Source organism: Hylobates moloch, unplaced genomic scaffold (genome assembly GCF_009828535.3).
Source record: "Hylobates moloch isolate HMO894 unplaced genomic scaffold, HMol_V3 SCAFFOLD_8, whole genome shotgun sequence".
In the NCBI taxonomy this organism is placed as follows: Eukaryota; Metazoa; Chordata; class Mammalia; order Primates; family Hylobatidae; genus Hylobates; species Hylobates moloch.
This window is the reverse complement of record NW_026652283.1, coordinates 123,144,572-123,151,440: the sequence shown is the minus strand read 5'-3', so window position 1 is coordinate 123,151,440 and position 6,869 is coordinate 123,144,572. Positions and strand designations below refer to the sequence as shown.

The window sequence follows — 6,869 nt, the reverse complement described above, 5'->3', positions numbered from 1 at the left end:
TTTGTTACATAGGTACGCAGATGCCATGGTGGTTTGTTACATAGGTACGTGGGTGCCGTGGTGGTTTGTTACACAGGTACGTGTGTGCCATGGCAGTTTGCTGCACCTGTGGACCCATCCTCTAAGTTCCCTCCCCTCACCCCCAACCCCCCAATAGGCCGTGGTGTGTGTTTTTCCTACTTGAAGCATTTTTCATTTACCAGTTGACTATTCCTAGAGGAAGGTCATATACCAGTTAAACCCCACTATTTTTCTTCTCGGTGCCATGTTTGAGCCCACTCACCCAACTCCTGAGATCTTATCAGAAGCTGATCACCAGCTTCAGGTATTTTCTATCTTTTGGGAAACTATCTTTCCCTGGCACTGGCTGCAACCAATTATTACATTAGAGAGATAGTTTAATACCCACCTGACCATCGCTTGATGGTCACCTGACATTCCTGGGGGTTCCCTCTCCTGCCTTACTCATGTCTGCCTAACTACGTACTCTAACAGCTTCTAAAAACGACGAAACACGAGCTAAAATAATCTTGTCATTTTTCTTTGATTCATATTCTTTATTATGTATCTAAATAAAAATCTATGTTTCCCAGAGTATTATACAAACCCTGAATTCTACAACAGAATAAATATTATTTCTACCTATTCCGAAGATCTTATTAAAGTGTGCACTCCATGTCTGAACAACTCTCTGAATATCTGAGTGTCTGTCTGATCTTTCTATTTACTGGTGAATGGAGCTTCTCTGATATTATCCTAGTAACTCCTCTGTGTACTTTATCAACCGTTTATGGTGCAACATGACAAGGAAAGGGGAGAGTTACTAATATTAAAAAAAAAAAAAAAAAGCCGGGTGCAGTGGCTCATGCCTGTAATCCTAGCACTTTGAGAGGCGTAGGTGGTTGGATCATCTGAGGTCAGGAGTTTGAGACCAGCATGATCAACATGGAGAAACCCCTTCTCTACTAAAAATGCAAAAATTAGCTGGGCGTGGTGGCGTGTTCCTGTAATCCCAGCTACTCGGGAGGCTGAGGCAGGAGAATCGCTTGAACCTGGGAGGCAGAGGTTGCAGTGAGCCGAGATTGCGCCATTGCACGCCAGCGTGGGCAACAAGAGTGAAACTCCATCTCAAACAAACAAACAAAACACAGAAGCAATGCCTCAGATTTCCCATATAGAAATTCTGTATTATTACGAGTAATTTTTATTAAGCATGTGTAGATCAATGACGTGTTATAAATCTTAATGAATCTTAATTATCTTAGTAGAAAACAATAGCCACTCAGTAGCTGCTTACGCTGTCACTTCTAAAGGTAGATTCTTTGGAAACTGTTGTTTAATGTGGGAGAGCGACCCTGAACTGCATTAAAAAGAAAGAAAATGGCTGCTCTCATTAAAAGCAAAACCTCAATGCTCACCTTTGCAAATAAAAGCACTAGATTCAAACAGTTCAAACATTACAAGAGGCCAGTGTACATCTTCCTGTAGCTGAGTTAAGTTTCATGAGTCAGGACAACAACTGTACTTAGGAAGTCTTTTCTTAACATTGGTTCTAGAGAAGGTGTCATTTGCATAAATGTTCTTCCTGGCATATATTAAAATTGTCCCTAAAGACAATTTGCTGCCCTGCAGATATAAAACATTGAAAGCCGTTGTTTTATCCATAATCATGCGATTTAACAGGCTTAATTCTTTAGCTATAAATAGATTTATGCTTCTTATAAGGACAAACATATGTCATATATGTAAAATCGTTGACACAAATTATTTCTGAATGTTAATGGCGAGTGTGTATTTCTGATTCTTGCCTCCTCCATTATTTTCTAAAATTGCAATTGGAAGCAACTCCCTTATTGTTCATTTTTGTATGGCTAAAACTGAGTGAAATTCAATGATCACAAAAATAGTATGTTTTGATTTTGTGTGTCCTGGTTCTCTTGAAATTTGGAGCGTGGCCCTGTCACTCTCAAGCCATTGTGTTGTCTACAGCGATTGTCTTGGTCGGCTCACACAATGGCGAAATGTTTTCATGAATGCATAATGAGCCACATGCCCCAGCTGAGCACTCAGAAACAGGGGGACAGAATTAAAGTTAGGTTATTGCTCATCTCTTGCCAAACTTTCTCTCCTCCATTTTGAATGGTTTCCTTTGAGACTCAGTGAGAGAGAGGAGATATGTCACCTGTTGCCAGAAAGAACAGGCCACCCACCGCCTTCCAGAGCTTACATAATGTTTAAGAACATGTGTTATGGAAGAAACATTAAGAAGTCAAATTTCACAATAATTTTAACGGATATTTCTCTGTTACGCTCATACACATTATTTTTAACTAGTAATTGACAGGGGCTTATTATGTGAATAATTCATTTTGGTTTGGCTGCTGCATTTCTGATATTGCCACTGGCTGTTTGTGTGTAGTTTATTCCATGAATTGTGTAGTGGTACAAACCTTTGAAAGTAATGGGCTGTGCTATCTATACATGTTCAAATCAAAATATTTATACTTAGGAATTTAAGTTTGATATTTTGCAAAATTGACCTTGCTAAGTCCTTCTCAAGTAAGTTTCTTGTTGTGTTTTTGTTTTTTATTGAATATATTTCATTCATCTCAGAGCTGGGGAAAATGACCTCCGAAAATTTAGAACACTGGATGTCACTGACTACCAAATCGTGATCACTTTTGAATTAACAAAAATCCTTCAGAACTAATGTGTGGATTACAATGTTATTGGTAGAAATAATTTTTATGGTGTTCAAGAAAGATTAACCAATTCAGAGTTGGTATGTGATCTGTGCTACAATTTCCGTGGAAAATAACTTAGCTCTCTCTTTCTACAAAGACATGAGTGTACATCAGTGGCACAAATGAGAAAGTGCTAATAACATTTTGGCCCTGACTACCAAGTGTGCATCTCTTGTCTTACTTAGTTTTGCTTGTTACATAAGGCTATGGAACTCTGAAATTTGGCAAATCGATGGAAGTAAACTCAAAGTACCTTATACTGTTTCCCAGAACATTTACAAAGAATACTAAACACCTTATTGAGAATGCAACATTTCTTCCAAATGATCAGGAAGAAGACAAAATAATTTGTTCAACACGTATTTTTTGATAACCTCTGCTATGGGCAATGGATACAAAAATAAAAATAGGACATGATCCCTGCCTGCAGAAGGCTTCAAGCCCTGTCATGGAGATAGACACAACAGGAGATAATAAAACAGGCTAAGGACTTGTTAGAAGGATGCACTCATAAGAGCAGAGAAGAGAAGAGAATCAAACTCAGAACAAGGAAGGGAGGCTACAGGGAAATTTTCTGAAAGTGATGCCACAGCAAAGTCCTTACAGAAAGGAAGAGTAGGTGTTGTGTAGATAAAAATCAGGGGAGTTAGCATTTTAATAACGGGACAGCATATGCAAAGTCCGGGGTAGGGCACTCCACAGCCTATGCAGGAACTGTAAGTGGGAAAGTCCTTTACAGATGGAGTCAGGAGCAGCCACCAGATCACTGAGGTCCTGTGGCATCCTGCTAAGGCAGTGGCTCTTAAACCAAAATAAAAGTTTGGTTTTATTTTTATTTAACTTTGATAGTGACATGGTTAGATGCATATTTCAGGTAGGTTTCTAGCGGTTAGGTGGGAAGCAAGACTCCAGCTCTTTCTGTAGGTACTGTTCTGGAGAACCCCAAACAAAGATGAGGGCCTGAAATTGGGCACTACCTGAGGGCCAGGTATGTTGAACCCAGAGGCTCTAGCTTCCCTTTTCTCTGTCACCACGTGTACAGTAAAGGAACAGGCAATATGGCACCAGTAGATTTCTGCATGATAAAATATTAGAATGGGGGTAGCCAGATTTTTGCATGCTATGCAAATGGCACACTTGGTCTGACTTATCTTTCATGCCCTATGTAAATTAAACACCACAACCTCAAGCTCATCTATAAAACCTCCTGTACTCCATCGTGGAAGCAGCAACCCATTTTCTCTGGGACCCCTTTCTGTACAGAGAGCTCTTCTCTTTCTTTCACCTATTAAACTTCTCCTCCTAACCTCACTCTGGTGGTCTGAGTCATAGTTTTCCGTGGCTGTGAGGGAATGAATCTCAGGTATCACCCTAGACAATGAAGTCACTTCAATATGCCTCATCCTCTTTTATCATTTTATTTGTTTTTACCTCTTCTGTTCTCACGAAAACACAATCCTCATAGATGTCTTCATGAGATAAACAGTTTTCCCAAAACCATTTATTGAAAAGGTTGTCCTTTCGAAGTTGTATGTTCTTGGCACATTTGTCAAAACTCAATTGCTTATAAATGCATGGGTTTATTTCTGGGCTTTCTGTCCTGTTCCTCCGGTCAATGTGTTGTTATGTGAGTACCATGCTGTTTTGATTATAAGGGCTTTGTAATATATCTTGAAGTCAGATAGTCTGATCCTTCTTTTTTTTTTTTTTGACAGGAGGTAGAATTTATTGGTGAATGTTAAGAGAGGGCAGCACAGTGGAAGCCCTTATGAATACAGGGCCCATCACTTGTCCAGAGGGCCATGACTGGGGATGTACTTGACCCCACAGCCACATGGGATGAGCCACTCCTCAGCCACCGTGTCTTCAAATTCATCGGTATTGAACTTGGTGAAGCCCCACTTCTTTGAGATGTGGATCTTCTGGCAGCCAGGGAACTTGAACTTGGCCTGCATAGGGCCTCAATCACATGCTCCTTGTTCTGCACCTTGGTGCAAATGGACATGATAACTTGGCCAATGTGAACCCCGGCCACAGTGCCCTGGGCCTTTCCCAAGGCACCTCACATGCCTGTTTGGAACCTACTTTGGGGTAGTGCAAGTTCAGAGGCAAGAACACACATCTGAAAGCCTGTCTCCAAGGTCCCTTAGAGTAACCCATACAAGAAACGGGCAGCATACATACTACAAGGAAGCGGCTGTTTGCAGCCATTGCACATTGGGCCCCTGTGAAGAAGGGAACTCAGTTGGCTTAATTGGCTGCAGCAGCTTTGTTCTTTTTACTTAAGATTGTGGCTATTTGGGGTCTTTTGTGGTTTCATGCAAATTTAAGAATTGTTTTTTCATTTCTCTGAAAAATAACATTAGAATTTTAATAGTGGCTGCATTGAATCTGTAGATCACTTTGAATAGTATGGACATTTTAACAATATTAATTCTATTAAGCAATAAACACAACACAGCTTTCCATTTATTTGTGTGATTTTTTTTAAATTTTCATCAGTTTTACAGTTTTCTGTTTACAAGTCTTTTACCACTTTAAATTTATACCTAAGTATTTAATTTGTTGTTGCTGTTGTAAATAGGATTCTTTCCTTTATTCCTTTTCCAGATAGCTTTTTATTAGTGTATAAAAATGCTACCAATTTTGTAGGTTGATTTTGTATCCTGTGACTTTACTGGATTTATTTATCAATTCTATCAACTTTTAGTGGTCTTTACAGTTTCCTCTATATAAGATCATGTTGTCAGCAAGCAGACAATTTCACTTTTTCCTTCCCTATTAGGGTGACTTTTATTTATTTCTCTTGTCTAATTGCTCCAGCTCAGACTTCCAGAACTCTGTAGAAAAGTACTGAAAGTGGGCATCCTTGTCTTCTCCCTGATGCCAGAGAAAAGCTTTCAACTTGTCACCACTGAGTATGATGTTTGCTACGGCTTTGTCATTTATGGCTTTTATTGTGTTGAGTTACAATCCCTCTATACTTACTCTGTTGAGAGTTTTTATCATGAAAGCGTGTTCAATTTTGTCAAACGCTTTTTCTCTTTCCGACTTCTATCACAGTGATAGATCTCAAATTCTGGCTTCTGGCTTAGTGTTTATAGGTAAGTAGGCAGTAAAGATAATTATCATAGTATTTAAAGTCAAGAAAGAAATAATTTTGATTGAATATCAAGATATAGTGTGTGTTTGTGTGTGTGTGTGTGCATGTGTTATGGGTGTTTGTTTGTTGAGTTAGCTGCAAAAATGCTCCATCTGTCCACTTTCAAATAGCAATCTGTCAGATTGCATATTCCAAAGAGGGACACAGCAACAGCTCTTATCCTGCATGCTATTTTGCAATGTGATATTGCCACTCTGCCTTCTGATTCTGGGCAAATCCTGCGATCAATGGAAATACAGTGGAAGTGACGCTGTCCAAATCCAGGAGTAGTCCTTTAGAGAAACTGGAGGCTTCTTCATGTTCCTACCTCACATACACACTTCTTCTGTTGTTTTCTCTTAAATTCAGCAATGGTGCTATGAGAAACCCACACATCAAAGAAAAGACATGTGTAGGCACTTGGATCATAGCCCCAGATGACTCTCAGTCGATAGAAAACATTGACTGGCATCCATGTTAGTGAAACAGCTTGGACATGCAGCCTTTCCCAGACGAGACGGGTCCAATAACTTCTGACTGCAAATGCATGAGCAACTTTAAGCAAGGACTGCCTAGCTCATTCCCATCTACCCACTCAACTAGGAGAGATGATAAATCATCGTCTTAAGTCACCAAGTTTTGGCATCATTTGTTCAACAACAATAAACCAGAACACCCACTGAAAAGGCCATCTGACATTTTTGGAACATTTTCCCTAAATTTCGATCAATCTCCACATTCTAAAAAGTGCCTTTTCAAAGTAGACTCCAGAAATATACATTTCTCAGTTTGCTTGTGGTTAGTGTTTAGGCTTGTGAAAGGTTCTTATGTACCTCCAGACCCCACACATAGGCGAGCCACTTTAGGACAAAGGCTCTGTGTGGAGAATCCACTCTGTTCTAAGAGTGGCAGCTGGGGACACGGGGAAGATTTCAGAGAAGATTCCTAATGCAGTATGGTTGTGGATTGACAATGGCGTGCAA

General features: G+C 39.8%; 1 non-coding gene across 1 annotated transcript; it reads right to left on the bottom strand.

The window, feature by feature from the left end:
* Window positions 1–4,872: 4,872 nt before the first annotated feature.
* On the bottom strand, window positions 4,873–5,008 carry LOC116473999 (small nucleolar RNA SNORA70). Its single transcript, XR_004249544.1, has one exon. It is a non-coding gene; the product is annotated as a small nucleolar RNA SNORA70 (small nucleolar RNA).
* Between the last annotated feature and the right edge of the window lie 1,861 nt (window positions 5,009–6,869).